Source organism: Chiloscyllium plagiosum, unplaced genomic scaffold (genome assembly GCF_037043375.1).
Source record: "Chiloscyllium plagiosum isolate Xiang-an unplaced genomic scaffold, Cpla_swu_hap1 HiC_scaffold_12, whole genome shotgun sequence".
Lineage (NCBI taxonomy): Eukaryota > Metazoa > Chordata > Chondrichthyes > Orectolobiformes > Hemiscylliidae > Chiloscyllium > Chiloscyllium plagiosum.
In genome coordinates, this window is record NW_028270150.1 from 35,515,983 (window position 1) to 35,532,910 (window position 16,928).

Sequence of the window (16,928 nt, forward strand, 5' to 3'; positions counted from 1 at the left end):
CTGCTTCAGCAACAAATTTTTGTCAGGGTCTCAGAGATGTGAGACAAGGATTTAGGCTCTTACAGAAGGGCTGCATTGGGCAATGTTAAGGGTTGGAAATGATTCGCTTTCAGCCAACGTGCTGTAATGTCGTCAGAAACTTATCTCTAGGTTTATGAGCAACTTGGCTTGGCCTCAGAGGATTGTCAGGGAGTAGGATGGAGTCAGTAGCATGGAAATAGATGGTGTGATAAGGACTGATAAAATTTGCTCTGCTTTCTTCATATTTAGTTGGAGAAATTTCTGTTCCTCTAATGCTGGATATCAGATAAGCTGTCTGAAAGTCTGGAACAATTTCAGGGATTAGGAGAAGTGGAGGTGAGATGGAGCTGGTTATTATCCGTGTAGACGTGGACTGTTTTTGAATGGTTCTGCTGAGGTTTGGAGTGGTGGTGCACAGCCTGTGAGTGAGAAAGAGCAGACTGATCCTTGTGAACAGGATGAGAAAGGATAGTTTTATCTTTCTCACAATCAACTTGAATGTCATTTCTGACATTGCTAACAGCCATTTTGGTATTGTTGGCGAAATTGAGGTGGAATTCTGATTGAAGGGATTCAAAAGTAAACTTCTGTGAAAGGTGAAGATGGTATTATAGAGTCATAGTACAGCTCAGAAACAGATCCTTCGGTCCAACCTGTCCATGCTGACCAAATATCCTAAATTAATCTAGTCCCATTTATCAGCACTTGGCTCATATCCCTCTAAACTCTTCCTATTCATATACCCATGCAGATGCTTTTAAAGGTTGTAATTACATCAGCCTCCAGCACTTCCTCTGGCAGCTATTCCATACACGCACTACCCTCTGCATGAAAAAGTTGCCCGTTAGGTCCCTTTTAAATCTTTTCCCTCACCCTAAACCTCTAGTTCTGAACTCTCTCACCACAGGGAAAAGACCTTGTCTTTTATCCTTCCATGCCCCTCATGATTTTATAAACCTTTATAAAGACACCCCACAGCTTCCAATGCTCTAGGGAAAACGGCCCAGCCTATTCAGCCTCTCCCTATAGCTCAAACCCTCCAACTCTAGTGACATCCTTGTAAATCTTTTCTGAACCCTTTCAAGTTTCACAACATCCTTCCTATAGCAGAGAGGTCAGAATTGCACACAATATTCCAAAAGTTGGCCTAACCAATATCCTGTACAGTCTCATTCCTAAATTCAATGCTCTGACCAATAAAGTAAAGCATACCAAACACCTTCTTCACAATCCTATCAACCTGTGACTCCACTTTCAAGGAGCTATGAACCTGCACTCCAATGTCTCTTTGTTCAGCTACACTCCCTAGGACCTTACCATTAAGTGTATAAGTCCTGCGCTAGATGCTTTTCCATTTATCTAAATTAGACTCCATCTGCCACTCTTTAGCCCATTGACCCATCTGATCAAGATTCATTGTACTTTGCGGTAACCTTCTTCACTGTCCACTAAACCTCCAATTTTGGTGTTATATGCAAACCTACTAATTATACCTCTTATGTTCACATCCAAATCATTTATATAAATGACGAAAAGCAGTGGACCGAGCTCCACGAGTCAAGTAGCAAGATAGTCTGAGATTTTGGAGAGGAATAGGAGGTTGGTGATGGGGCAAAGTTATGCAAGTAGAGTGAGGTCAAAAATGTTTTTTTATTTGGGGAGTGTCATGATTACTGCAGAATTGAAAGAGTTTAGAACTGCAGCTGTAGTGCGAAACTGTTTACCGTGTTTGCTAACATCGAAGTCAGGATGGGAGGTTGGATGGGCAGCAGTTTAATTGGAATCGAGCCAGCTAACAAAAGGTGAGTTTCAATAACAAAGACCCTCTCACTTTTTTAGTTGCTTCAGAATTTCTGTTCAAGAGCAAAATCCTTGCAATTCATTGCCTCCTTGTCAATGCACATGTGACTTTGATTAAAATGTAGTTAATGGGTGGCAAATCTTTCCCTATCATGTTGCTTGCCTAAATGTCCAAAGTGGCAGTATGTTCCTGATGAAATCACTCACTGATCTCTTCAACAGCTCTTCGAGTACTTGTTTTTCCTTTGAACGCCTCACTTGGTTCCACCTATATTGCTCACCTTTTCAGTTCTCATTATCAACTGTCTCATTCAAGCAGCACCCCAGTTTTCTTGTCTAGGATATTCTTCTTATAACTGTTTATGTTCAGTGATCTTCACCTTAAGTTTTGGCATTCCCTCCTGCACTGCCTGAACTTTTCCCTCCAAAGCTCATGCTTATTGTCACGCTATTTCAGGGGACCTCTCTACTCATTGTCCTGATTAAGCTCACAGATCATCAATGGTCAAATTCTTCAATCTATCACCACTCGCCGCTGATGAAATACAAGAGATTAGGGTTAAGGAGGTAGAGACAGCAAGGAGTTTACAAGAGGATGATGGACGTAACAAAAATGCTGAAATTAATTTGTAAGAAAGAGAAATCATTCAGGAAACATAATGATGACTATTGAGAGATTGGATACTCAGAATGCAATAAAAGTATATTGAAACCATCTTCACATTGTAACCTTTTGCAATTTTCAATACATTCCTATCAATCAGAATAAGTGGAATAATTATCTTTTCTGAGCAGTTACATAGCTTCAGCTAGGCAAGGGTAAAATGCGAAAGAGAAAGCATATTTGTACAATAACCTCTTAACTATTTCATGTTTCAGATTACATAACCTCTCTGGTATACTTCAGGGACTCCTTAGAAGTGATATGATGCAGCTCAATGTATTTCTGTAGTGAAGTACTTAAAGCAAACAAAAACAGATGTTTCCTGTGATGGACATAATTTAATATCATGCCATACTTGTGTTGTGAAATGCCGGAGTATATATTTTGCTTGATTCCATGAAATTCTATATAAGGTCACATTTTCAAAAACTAGGCTTTCACTTCAAAGTTATAATCTGTGGTCCATTTGTCGGAGCATTCCGTAACTACTATGTAAACTTATTGCAATATTGTGCAATTAGAATGGGAAGAAATAAGAAACTTACATAATTAGAATGGAATTTAGTTTTGACTTTTTATCACACAACTAAACCAGAGCAGTAGTGCACTAGCCAAGGTTTTATGAAGTTTAGAAATTTGCTGGTCTCTGAGCAACAAGAAAAAGATTTGAATATAAATGTGCCATAACTTTTAATTTGCTTATAAACTGTTTCAGCATATTTATACTGCAAAAACATTTCCTTTTGCGAAGACAATGGAAAGTTTGCCAATTTTTCTGGGTTGTTGATGTCACTGTAGCTGCACACACACGTGGATGAATGGAAATATGTGTGTTGCATATGAGATGACCCAACTCCCCAAATTGTGGTTTGTTTCATATTATGATACTCTATTGAGACCACAATTAAGATAGCATAGCAGCTGGGGTTTTCAGTCATTTACAGGATTCAAACCAAGAAGTCTTTTAGCTGCATGAACAGAGCCATTATCATGAAGGCCCCACCTTGTCAACCTTGCCCCTCAACCTGAGGACCACCATGCCTCAGTTAACTCACCACCAGTTGTCTCTTTCCTTTATGAGAGAGCATATCCATGATCCACTGGGACTATAGCAACTTTATCTTTACTGATCGCTTGCATGTTTGCTATTAGATCATCTATTCTGATAGATATTTTAATTACTAAACAAATTCAAGAGACTACAAAAAGAGTTGAATGAACTGTTCTTTAAAAGGAAATTTGTACATCTCAATATCTCAGCACCAAAGCCTCTAGTAAGATAAAGAAAATCTATTGAAATATGGCATCCATACATTGTACAGTCTTGTCTACTTGTCAACTTCCATTGGCTCCTGGTCTTGCAGCACCTCAATTTAAAATTTCTTGGGATATTTAAGGGATCAGATAGCATCTATTGGGAGCAAGAACAAAGGACAACGTCCATGGAGGGGAGGGAAGGAGAGTGGAGTGACAAAAGATTTTCTGGTATTGGAGAAAGTAAGAAGAAATATGTGCCAGAGGAGGTGTGAATGGCTGGATTACAGCTGACCAAATGAGAGTTTTAAAAAAACCAAACTACCAACGAAAAAGAAAACCCTGAATGTAGAGGTTATGATGTAAAATTTTAAACTCCAGGCTGCAGAGGATCAAGTGAGACACCAAAGATGAGATGTTGTTTCTCAAGCTTCTGTCGAAGTTCTTTGAAACAATTTATCAGGCCAAAGGATGAAAGGTCAGAATGGGAGTAAGGTGAAGAATTGTACTACTAAGTGACAAACAGCACCGAGGCATGCTTGTGGTCTGTATCATACAGTGCTGACCAAGTGTACCTTTGGTCTTCCCAATGTAGAAGACGGTGAGCAGTAAATACAATGTACTAATTGAAAGAGGTGCAAGTAAATTGTTGTCTCACTTGCAAGGAATGCTTGGAGTGGGGGAAGGAAGGAAGGAAAGGTTTTTCATCGCCTGTGCTTGGGTGGATAGATGCCGAGGTAAAGGAGTTGGATGTTGGATGTGGCTGAGGAGTGTCACAGAGGGAACAGCACCTTTAGCATGCACCAAAGGAATCAAGGGAGCAAGAGATGGATTTCAAGGATAAGAGGAGCGAGGGTATTGTAGAGAGGCACGTGGTGAGACATTTTAGATTTTTACCTCTGTCACTTGCTTTTTCTGCCACTTGCTCAAAGCCTACGCTGTTTATACTTTTTACAGTTCTCCAACAAAGTTAAATATTGGTTAGAATGTTATAGGGGCCTAAACGCCATGGTGTATGGCAAGATTTATGGCAGAATCATGTGAAAAGTCTGAAACCTATCTCAATGTCGAGAGCAACGCACTGCATCTTTTGTGCATCTGCTGAGTGTCATGATGAGCACCTCACTTGGCAGTGGCGAGTTGCCAGTTAAAGAGGAATATGGCTTGTAAAATTTCTTATTAACTATACATCTCGTAGAAATGTAGCTTCCTATATTACCAAATATGTCGAATAAAGACCAAGATACAAGGAGAATTGAAGTCAAAGTGGGTAACCGGTGAATTCAGCCCAGCGCTGCCTGTGAAGAGCCTCCAAGTTGCTCTGCACCAAACAGTATCTCAAGGCATGATCCACGGACACTGGCATCTGAGATTTGCTGAACACGGCTTCTTGTGGGACTTCTACGATCCATTTGTAGTATTGCAGGGTGCACCAGCAGCTCGCATTGAAATGCTGCAGCAGGAACCGTGTGCACAAGAATAGGCACCCAGCTCACAATAGGACCAGGCTGTATCTCAGCACTGCTTGCTTGCTGTCTTAGTGCTTGCTCATTAATACCTACTTGCATTTTCACAGCATCACTGTCCTGTCTTACCTTGCCAATTACTACAGTCACACAACCAGGCAGCTTGCATTGCTGGTCAGCAGTGCTCAGTCAAGGGTGGATATCCCTCCTGTACAATATGGAGGTGCTGGTGTTGGACTGAGGTGGACAAAGTCAAAAATCGCATGACACCGGGTTATCGTACAACAGGTTTACTTAAAGCCTCAAGCTTTCGGAGCCCTGGTCCTTTTACAAGTAGCTAGCAATGATTTTTGACATCTTCCTGCGCTACATTAATCTCATACTTTACACCATGTACCGGGGCAACTTACAGAGAATACACACTGCAAGCAGCAGGTCTATCTCATGGTCTTAACAAAGCAATCTTTGGCAAAGTCCATGGAGGCATCCATCAGTCAGTCAATGGCAGCTTCCCATACATCTGTAGGGGTCTGGCTTCAGGCAGGCTTCCAGTTGGGGGGCTATTCTTCAGATAGCTTGTGCCTCTGCAGATCAGGGAGTTGGTCAAGGTCAGTCCTGTGGCTCCACAGTGACTAGTCCGGTGGGGTGTGGGTGTGATTTGGGCTGACATGGTCAAGGAGATGTACAGGCATCAGTCAGATGCCTGAGCACTCCTTGTCTGAGGCTGTCCTGTTAGGTTGTTCCAGGGAGTAGGCCACGGTCAATTGGCGAGGCCTTTCAGAGGAACAAAGGAGAAATGATAGGCCAAGTGGGGCTGTTGCCACGGGAATGAGATTCAAGAACAATTTATGGGATTTGGGGACTGCAGGCTGGGAGACCAGGCAAGTTGACAGTTGTGAAGGGGGGGTGATATTTCAAAGGGGGAGTACAGCATGGATGGGAATGGTGTATTGTGGGAGGGGATTTGCCCACTGTCAGGATCATCCTGGCTTCAAGAGAAGGGACATTGCTGCATGACCATACCTGATGTGATTATCTCATATGACGAGAGCTGTGGATGAATGGTAGTCAGGTGTGGACTCATATAAATGTGTTGGGTGGGGCTCTTGGAAGGTGTGAAGGCAATGGGGTTTGCTTAAAGGGCTTCAAAGAAGGGAACCTGCATGTTCGGGGCCTCACCAACACATAGAGGAAAAGGCTGAAATCCACGTTCACTGTTGCCTTACATCATGCTAGAAATTGAAAGAAAATAGCTGTAACGACACTTAGAGAAGGTGGAACAATTACTTCGACCTATGAGGGAGGGACTGCAAGACCCCCACCTCCCCCACATTGTGAGAACTTTTTGAGAGCAAGAAGATTGTTCTGTAAAGGACACAGACCGTTGAGCCCCCTAATCCCTTGTGCTCCCTGTGTGCTGTATACTTCTCTGCCCCATACATTGCTGATCTCATTCACACCATCATTTTTGAAGACTGAAGCCAGGGAACGAATAGGGATGTTTGACCATCAGGGTCGATAGTGTCAGCAGAACCCGTTGCTGGATAGCCTTGTTCATCTTGCTTCCAGATGCTGCAGCAGGCTCTCAACACAGACATCGATCTATTGTACATCCTGTATGGGCATCCTGCTGGCACAGTTAAATTTGTGGTTACTCATACTCAAACAATCAAATTAGTGCAAAACCAATCAAACGTATGCAAGCTTGAAACTTTCTGTACAGTACACTGCCACCTATGCCACCAAAGTGCCTTCAAAGGTTTTTCTATCTTTCTTTCCCTCAGATTTCCTCTGAAAGCAGCTTGTGTTTCCACAGCTGGGATGAAGCAGTGGAGCTCATTGGTCCTGGAGATTTAATCTGGATATCCTGTGGGCATTCATGTCCTGAGGACTCTTACCTGCTTGAGGGTCTTGTAGCCAGAGGTGTTGACCCCACTTGGCTTGAATCTCCAAATGTCAGAGGGGGCCAGATAGGGTAGAGTGGTAGAACCACTGGAGTATTCTAAGAGGGGACTTCTGAAGGGGTCTGTGTGTAGTTCCTTCTTTCTCTGGGTGCCTCCTGGAATTGCCCCATCTTCTTGTGAGGTAGAAACATAAGAAGTGTGCTGCAGGTTACCTGTGCATTTGTTGCCATGCCTTCATCTTGAGACACAGTGGCTGAAGCACTGAGGTGTGGTGTGCACGCCTCTCCAGCAGATCAAAGGTTGCTGGAAATGGCTCTGCATAGCAGACACCAACCTGGCAACAAAGACAGCCTGACAATCGTGTGCTGGGTCCCTTTAATATAGCTGCTTTCCTATAGTGCTTGGGTTCTGAGGACCATTGCCACCTTTAATTCTCCCTGTGCATGTGGATGACGTCCTACTGCTGACATTATTGCTTGCTGCTTAAAACCTGCTTCTTTGACCAAACTTTGACCATCTATGTTAATGGAGAAAGTGAGGACTGCAGACGCTGGAGATCAGAGCTGAAAATGTGTTGCTGGAAAAGCACAGCAGGTCAGGCAGCATCCAAGGAACAGGAGAATCGACGTTTCGGGCATAAGCCCTGAAGAAGGGCTTATGCCCGAAACGTCGATTCTCCTGTTCCTTGGATGCTGCCTGACCTGCTGTGCTTTTCCAGCAACACATTTTCAGCTCATCTATGTTAATGTCTTGTTACATGACTCAGTGACAAATTTTGTTTGATAACGTTCCTGTGAAACACCTGGAGGCTTTTACAAAGGTAAAGCTGCAAAATAAGTATAATTGTCATAAAGAATGAGAATAAAGTGGCCGAGAGGGGAAATAGTTTAAGGCATATGAGTCAGTGTTCGTGGCAAAGTGAGTGATGATCTTGTATTCACAGCAGTGAAGGGTGAAGGAGAATCAGGAATGCAGAAGAGGTAGAAGAGAAGGGCATTCGGAGGCGGTGTTATGCAAGGTCAATTCCTTTAATATAGCATCAGGAATTGCATGCCTGCTCATCCTGGATGCACTTCTCACAAAGTTGCATGTCTTCATGTTTGGGCTCAGCACAGGATACTGAGTGAGCCTCAAACAAGTGTTACGCTCTCATCGACATATGCGAAAGCGCCTAAAAACTGTTTAAAGCATCCTTACTCAATGTGACAGATGATACACTTTCTGCTGGAAAAGTGTGTACAAATCCTGACTGCCATTTTGAGACCTTGGCAGCCTAAGTGGTGTCCAATAAAGGGACTGTTGTGCTGTGTTAGGATAATCTTACCCCCAAAAAATGTTAATCGATGGTTTTATGGTTTGGTTGCTAACTGTAATAGCCCTTGAATATTTCACAGCGATTAGAATAAATTGTTATCATTTAACAAGCATGTTCCACAGCTGCAGAAGATTTCTCCTATTTTGAGGTAATAAGTGTTAATCATTTTCATTGACTTTGCTTTATCCAGGCTCTTGCAGATAAATTTCATTAATTGTGGGACCTCAAATATTAAAATATAGTTGGACCAGTTGGAAATGAAAGCAGGAAGCACCTTTTTAACACAAAAGGATAATCAAAATCTAGGATTCCATTCCCCCTACCCGCCAAAAACTGTGGGTGCTTGGCTAACTTAAAATTGAGCTTGGTAGATTTTTGATAAGCTAATGGTATTAGATTATTAGATAAAATTAAATAAAGGAAAATGGGATATAATAATAACAATGGTGTAACAGGATGGTGAAATTGTCTCAAGGGTACTGAGTAGTCTAGTTGTGTTGCTATGTATTAGTGAAACAGAACATATGAAAACATACAGCATTGCAGAGAAGCTGGGAACTGGATTCTCATTTTTCCTGACATTTATTAGTAGTCTGGATCTTCATGTACAGGAACCAATTTCAAATTTCATCGATGATGCAAAATTTGGAAGAACTACAAACTGAGGAGAATAGTGTAGAACTCCAAAAAGACGTTGATAATTTGGTGGAGTGAGAGCACAAATGACAAATGAGATTCAATGCAGAGAAGTGTGAGGTGTTGCAATTTGTTCAGAAGAGCATTGAAAGACAATTTAAAATAGTGTGTACAATTCGAAGAGGGTTGCAGGACAGAGGCAGGTTGTATATGTGCTTAAATCATTGAAAGTGGCTGGACAGATAGAAAGAACTGTTAATAAAGCATGCAGTGTTCTCAGCTTTATTAATAGTGACATAAAATACAAGAATAAGGAGGTGATGTTGAACTTGTGCAAGACCCCGTTGTTAGACCATATCTGGAATATTGTGTACAGTTGTGTGTGTGACATTATAGGAAAGATGTGGATGTATTGGAGAGAGTGCTGAAGCGATTCAGAAGAATGGTTCCAGAAATGAGAAACTTCAGTTCTGAGGGTAGATGGAAGAAGTTGGGACTGTTCTTCTTAGAGAAAAGAAGATTGAGAGGAGGCTTGATAGATATTTTAAATATTGTGAGAAGGCTGAAGAGAGTAAAAGCTGTTCCTGTTCATATAAGGAACAAGAAGGTGAGGTTGTGGATTCAAATAGATAAGTAAATAATAGGTAAACAGTGGCAAAAAGAAAAATACAGGTACTGGCGAATGTTAAGAGTTTGTGAGTCCATTCAGTATTCGAACAACAGTAGGGTAGAAACAGTTTTGAAACCGGCTGGTATGTGTGTTTAAGCTTCTGTACCTTCTCCCTGATGGTAGAGGTTGTAGAAAAACTTTGCCAGGGTGGGATGGATCTTTGAGAATATTGGCAGCCTTTCCTTGACAGCAGGCCTGGTAGGTGGATTCTATAGATGGGAGGTTGGCCTTTGTGATTGTCCGGGTCAAGTTCACCACTCTCGGTAACTGTCTCCGATCTTGAATGGTACAGTTGCCATATCAGGTAGTGATACATCCAGATAGAATGCTCTAGATGGGACACCTATAAAAAGTTAACGAGGTAAAAACAATGACTGCAGATGCTGGAAACCAGATTCTGGATTAGTGGTGTTGTAAGAGCACAGCAAATCAGGCAGCATCCGAGGACAGGCAAAATCGACGTTTCGGGCAAAAGCCCTTCATCAGGAGGGCTTTTGCCCGAAACGTCGATTTTGCCTGTCCTCGGATGCTGCCTGAATTGCTGTGCTCTTCCAGCACCACTGATTCAGCACCTATAAAAGTTGGCAAGGGTATTCACCGTCATGCCAAATTTCCTCAGCTGCCTGAGGAAGAAATGTTGTTGGGCCTTTGTAACCAGTGCGTCCACATAGATTCTAAGAAAGCTTGTTTTGGTTGACCACTCCCAGGCGTTTGACAGTCTCCACTTGTTCCACCTTCGTGCTGTTAATGTGTAGCGGGGCATGAGTAACATCCCACCGAAAGTCAATAATGAGTTCCTTGGTTTTGCCGGCATTGAGAGCTAGGTTGTTCTCAGTGCACCATTTTTCCAGGTCTTCCACTTCCTGTCTATAATCTGTGTCGTTGCCATCTGAGATTTGACCGACTATGGTGGTGTCATCAGCGAACTTGTAAATGGCATTCATCTGGTATTTGGTGACACAGTCTTGCGTATGCAGTGAATAAAGTAGGGGGGCTGAGTGCGCACCCTTGGGGGGGGCTCCAGTGTTGAGTGTTACTGAGGATGAAATGTTGTCTCCAGTCTTCATTGATTGTGGCCTGTGGGTCAGGAAACTGAGGATCCAGTTGCAGAGAGTGAGGCTGAGTCTGAGATCACTAAGTTTAGTAATCAGTCTCAAGAGGATAATAGTGTTGAAGGCTAAACTGTATTCAATGAGTACAATTCTTACGTAGCTGTTCTTGGTGTCAAGATATTATGGGGATGAGTCAAGGGCAAGTGATATGGCGTCTGATGTGGATCTGTTGGTCTGATAAGCAAATTGGAGTGGGTCAACAGTAGTGGGGAGGCTGGAGTTGATTAATGCCATGACCAGCCTTTCAAAGCACTTCATGACCACCGAAGTTAGGGCCATTGGATGGTAGTCATTGAGACATGCTGCATGAGCCTTCTTAGGCTCAGAAATGATGCTGGCCCTCTTGAAACAGGCAGGGACAGTGGCCTGCTGCAGGGATGGGTTGAAGATGTCCAAGAAGACCTCTGCCAGTTGATCTGCGCATGCTCTGAATGCACGGCCTGGTACTCCTTCTGGTCCTGTTGCTTTCCTTGGATTCACACTAAGGAAAACTGATCTGACTTCTGATGCAGGACTTGTCGGAATAGGTGTTACCTCTGCCAAAATTCTGCTCAAAGTGAGCATTGAAGGCGATGAGACGGTCTGGGAGAGATGTGTCATTGTCTGCTATCTTGCATGTCTCTTTTTAGAACCTGTGATGTCATTCAGTCCTTGCCATAGTCGGTGGGTGTCTGTCTGGGTCTCTAGTTTGAGTCGGTATTGGTCCTTGGTGTCTTAATGGCTCTGCAAAACTCATACTTGGATTCCTTATATTTGAGTGGGTCTCCTGATCTGAAGGCCTCATGCCTGATTTTTAGTAGGCTCTTTATGTCCTGATTCATCCAGAGTTTCCTGTTGGGGAATATCTGGATTGACTTCCTGGGTATACAGTCCTCCACACACTTGCTGATAAAGCCTGTGACGTACTCGTCCAAGGTACCTGCGGCCTGTTTGAACATGGCCCAATCAGCCAATTCCAGTCAGCACCAGAGTTGATCCTCTGCCTCCTCTGACCAGCACTGGACCTGTATCAGCAAGGGGATCTCCTTCTTGAGCTTTTGCCTGTAAGCCGGCAGAAGAAGCACGGCATTGTGGTCGGAGTTCCCGAAATGAGGGTGAGGAATGGAGCGGTAGGCATCCTTCACAGTGGTGCAGCAGTGATCTAAAATGTTTGGGCCCCTGGTGGGGCAGGTAATGTTCTGGTGGTGCTTGGGCAATGCCATCCTTAGATTGGCTTGATTGAATTTGCCAGTTACAATAAACATGGCCTCGGGGTGTTCTGTCTCCAGGGTGTTAGTGGTGGAGTACAGCACATCCAGAGCTTCCTGAACGTTTGCTTGTGGAGGTATGTACGCAGCAGTTACTATAGCAGAGGTTAGTTCCCGTGGTAGACAAAAAGGGTGGCATTTGATGGTGAGGAATTCAAGGTTTGGGGAGCAATGGCTGCTCAGGGTTGCAATGTCTGTGCACAAGTTGTTGATTAAAAAGCAAACCCCTCCACCCTTTTTCTTACCCGAGGACGCTGTACGGTCCATACAATGGATAGAAAAACCATCAGCCTGAAGTATACAGTTGGGAATGGATGGGTTGAGCCAGGTTTCTATGAAGCAGAGTGCGCAGCAGTCCCTCAGTTCACGCTGGAAGCTGAGCCATGATCTGAGTTCGTCCATCTTATCCTCCAGAGATTGTACACTTGCTAGGAGTAAGCTAGGAGAAGGGGGGTCTTGAAATCACTTAGTCTCAGTCTTACTAGCAGGCCAGCATGCTTACCCGGCTTTTTCGCAGGTTTCTTACGTTTGAGTAGTCCGGTGGTCTGGTGGAGTGGATTGTGACTACTTCCAGTTAAGTGATCCTTCCTAGGACCCTGTGGAGCAGGTAGGTTGCAGTTTAATGTATTTTTGCACAGGGTCTGCTTAGGACCCAGTGTAGCAGGAAGTTAATGTATGGAAAGAACTGTCTGAGAATGTGATTGAGGCAGGTTCAGATGACACATTCAAGGGGGCATTGGAAGATTATTTGGATAGATGTAGTGTGCAAGTGTATGGGGATATAGCAGGAGATTGGTACTGAGTAAGAATGTTCATTTGAAGAGCCTGTGCAGGCATGATGGACGAAACAGCCACCTCATGCGCCGTACCGATTCTGTAATTTTCTTACCCAAAAGTCCTACTGTCACTTATAAATCACCGTGAACTGGAAATTGCTGACCATAAAGGCAATAGTGTAGTAGCACTCATTATGTGTTGTTGCACCCTTTGTGTTCTTAACTCAACCACTCGCATCCTGCTCCACCATTATCTCTTGCTGTTACATGATATTAAATGAAAATACTGACTTTTTGATCCACATAACTTTGATTCAAATACAGTTAACTTCTGTGTTTTTTCACGTGTTACGAGCTTTATATATGGCCAGCTACACGTTTTCACCTAATAAACTAAAGAAGGACTTGCATACATATAGGACCTTTAATAACCATAGAATACCCTAAAGCACTTCTACTGCAAATTAAGTACTGTTGATGGGTAGTCCTAATAATGTAGGCAACATTGACAATGAATTTGTACATCAGTCTCAAAAATAGCAATTGGATAATGACCAGATGATGTGTTTGTGTGATGTGTTTCTCCACTTTTTCTTAAGTGTCCTTCAAATCTGTAGTTTTGCTCAAGATTTTTGTATCCTGTACTAATTCTTTCTTTCACGGTTTAGTACCAATTATATTAATTTTTTCTGTGAAATGCCTTTAGAAGTTTTACTATATTCAAGGTGCTTCATAAATGCAAATTGCAGTAGTTGCATTTTCTTCATTTATTTTAAGCAAAACTCAAATTTCTCACAAGCTGCATGAAAACTTGCTTTTGTTTACTTTGCTGGCTACACTAAATAATTCTGTTTTTTTCTTCAAATCTGATCAGAGAAGGCAGCAATGTAACTCGTAAGACTTGCTGGATGGGATACATGTGGTCTATTGTTGTTGAAGTGCGGTCAGTTAGCCCCGTCATGACCCAGGAGCTATCACCTCATTACTCCCTAATGAAGTGCTGAGTGATAATATTAGAATGGCAGGCAATGAGATCAGAAATAGTTGCCCTAGGGTCCTGAGGCATAAAAGTACAGCTCTCCATCTCTGATTAATTTATTTTAGGAATAGCCTGAACATTAAATGTACACATTGTATGGCTTTTAAACAAAAAGAGCTAGGCATTTATCATTTAGTGAAAACAGGAAAAGGTACTCCTCAGAGCAATTAATAAAAGTTGAATGAAACTGTAGGAATGTATAGTGCTGAAATGTATGATATAAGATTTTAGCAGACAAACCCAATGGGTTTCCTAAGATAATGTTTAATGTGTTTTCATACACTGACTTGTTACTTTCTTGGCAAAATTAAAGTAAATCTTCTTAATCCAGCAATGATGTGTGCAATGTTGGCTCGCAATCATTGAACAGTTCAGATAATCATGTTTTTTATTGATTTAATTTTGGTCAATGTCCTTAGATTATAAGGTAAATTAGAATAGAATAGAACAGTAATTTATTGTCACTTGTATTTATGAAAATATAATGAAAAGTGTATGTCATCATAATCTGGTGCCATTTTCATTACAGAAATTATAATATAAATAATTAAGACTAAGTTAAGACAAAGTTAATCTTTTATTCTCTCCCTGGCTCCTGGGTTTCTGAAGTGACTACAGGACATCACCACCATTGAAGCCGCACCTCAGGCAACCAATGAGTGTCCCTTTTCAATTGGTTGACAATGTAGGCCTTAGTGAATTTGCTTTGAAATTGAGGCCATTATAATAGCACTGCTTTTTTTGAGGAGCTGTCTGGCTACAATCTGATCAATGAGAATGGAACCGTATGATTGCAATTCTATCCAGCAAGATGATGGTGGAGATCTTTTGGCGAGAGATGGTGTGGTCAGCTGTGTCAAAGGGTGCAAACAATTCTAGAAGGGCAAAATATGGAGTGTTGTTTGTGACATTCAGAAGCAGTATGGACAAGATCCTGAGACATGAGCTAAATACAGAAACAGAAGACATCTAAATATTTATGGAAGACTGATAAACGGGAATTCATTTTTCATGTATTAAGCAGTCAGTGATTCTTAATTATGCAGGAAACAAAGTATCAGTTGTACAAAAGTCAAATGGAATGTGTCTTATGACATCCTCTGTGGTTTGTGGAATCTCAAAAATTTAAAACAGTGTCGCTATTTTACTGTTATCAATGCACGCCAGATGGTTGACTGGACCTAATTGAACATCTTAGTCACAAATTCCGTGGTGAGGCAAGTCCGCCTCCATGGAGCAGCTCTTCCACTAGAACTGGATAATTAACCCTCTTAGGGTCATCTTCTGATTGAGGTAACATTTGCTATTAAAAGAGGCATACAGGATGTGGGAACAATACCAAGGCCTGGAATCATTTTGGTGATGGTTTGTAGACCAAGAGGATCTGGAAGTAAGTAGGGTTTGAGGTGGATGCAATTCCATTTAAAATACTTGCACTGTAATTGCCAACTGTATGTCTACGATTAAAGAATAAGGGCACAGAATGTTTTAAATAACTAAAACTTGGCTCTAAGCTCAATGGTGCATCAATTGTTTGTTGGAAAACATTCCTTCAAGAACAAAATTAACCTAACTGTATCAAAGCTTTGCCTTAGCATTCACTTTTTTAAAGTGCCTATTAGACTTTAACTGTGAAACTAAATTTTCAGGAAGCACGGTGGCACAGTGGTTAGCACTGCTGCCTCACAGCGCCAGAGACCCGGGTTCAATTCCCGCCTCAGGCGACTGACTGTGTGGAGTTTGCATGTTCTCCCCGTGTCTGCGTGGGTTTCCTCCGGGTGCTCCGGTTTCCTCCCATAGTTCAAAGATGTGCAGGTTAGGTGAATTGGCCATGCTAAATTGCCCGTAATGTTAGGTAAGGGGTAAATGTAGGGGTATGAATGGGTTGCGCTTCGGCGGGTCGGTGTGGACTTGTTGGGCCGAAGGGCCTGTTTCCACACTGTAATGTAATGTAATCATATTAGACAACTTAAGATTGTGTCTGGGTCACGATTACCTATGAGTGTCTCCCAGTGCTGATTGTGGGGAAAGTTGTATGCTAGGCAGGAGAATTATGATGACATGAATGGGAGGCAAACAGAATGACAACGTGGGCTAGATTTAGTTGTCTTTGCGCTCTAAGTGTCGGAGTGAACAACTTCAGTTGTAACTCAGCTCCAATTGTCTATCACTGGGAGCTGGGCAGTGTTGCTGGAGACCCAGCCATGAAGAGCTGCACTGAGATGGTTTTTTTTGGGTGGGGCAGTTGTGCAGTCAAAGCAATGATGAGAGGGGTTTTGGAGGCAAGTGGCTTTCATTCGTCACCTATTCCCCCCCCAACTATGCCAACAATTGCCCCAGATTGGGGAAAATAGGGATCCCTGTGATCAAGCAGACAGGCTATCTTGAATCTCCTGTCAGGAGAGTAACTGTTTTTTTCCATTGCTAGAAAGGCAGATAATTGGGCGGGTGACAGGTTGAAGCCTTTTATTGTCTGCACTTTGACCATGTAAAGGTCTTTATTGATGGCAGTTTGGGAAAGTCACCCATGGATTGCTCTGTGCAGATTTTATTAATGAGTTGGTTGGACGTGGGTGTGTCAATCCACCTGAAATTTTGCGCTTCTTTCATCTCTACCAAGGGGAAAATCCTCCCCACTCTCTTAATGAATTTTCCACATGTTCCCAGAAATAGAACAAAAATACTTTCTTAACATTATACTGAATGTACTTAAGCTATAATGGCTTATTGTATGTCAGCAATTGGAGTGTTTTGTTCCTTTGAATTGATCACCTTAGCTCAATATTCAGAAAGCCCTTTAGGAATATCAACTTCCACCCACAGAAGTGTCTCTTTGATCATGACTCAGGAGCCACCTTTATGTTGTTTAAAACACTTACTAGATCATTACTATCAACTCAAGAAAGGTTCCCATTGAAGAAACAGACAAAGGACTGAGTGTGATCGGACAGGGGTGGGGACCAACAAGAAAGTGGAGTTGAAATGACAACTGATCAACCATGACTTATTGAAGGGGGAGGAAGC

The 16,928-nt window shown here is 42.4% G+C and overlaps 2 protein-coding genes across 10 annotated transcripts in view; one reads left to right on the top strand and one right to left on the bottom strand.

The window, feature by feature from the left end:
* Positions 1–16,928, top strand: part of cmss1 (cms1 ribosomal small subunit homolog) — a 397,195-nt gene that overhangs the window by 144,611 nt on the left and 235,656 nt on the right. The window contains exon 1 of one of the 9 annotated variants that reach the window (XM_087992622.1): positions 15,161–15,294. The exons of the other annotated variants lie outside the window; for them this stretch is intronic. The gene's annotated coding sequence lies outside the window, so the exon portion shown is untranslated. Of the gene's footprint in view, positions 1–15,160; positions 15,295–16,928 lie in introns of those variants that run through there. 9 annotated transcript variants of the gene reach the window in all.
* The window catches only part of filip1l (filamin A interacting protein 1-like), a 309,751-nt gene that overhangs the window by 122,177 nt on the left and 170,646 nt on the right, over positions 1–16,928 (bottom strand). The window lies entirely within an intron of this gene.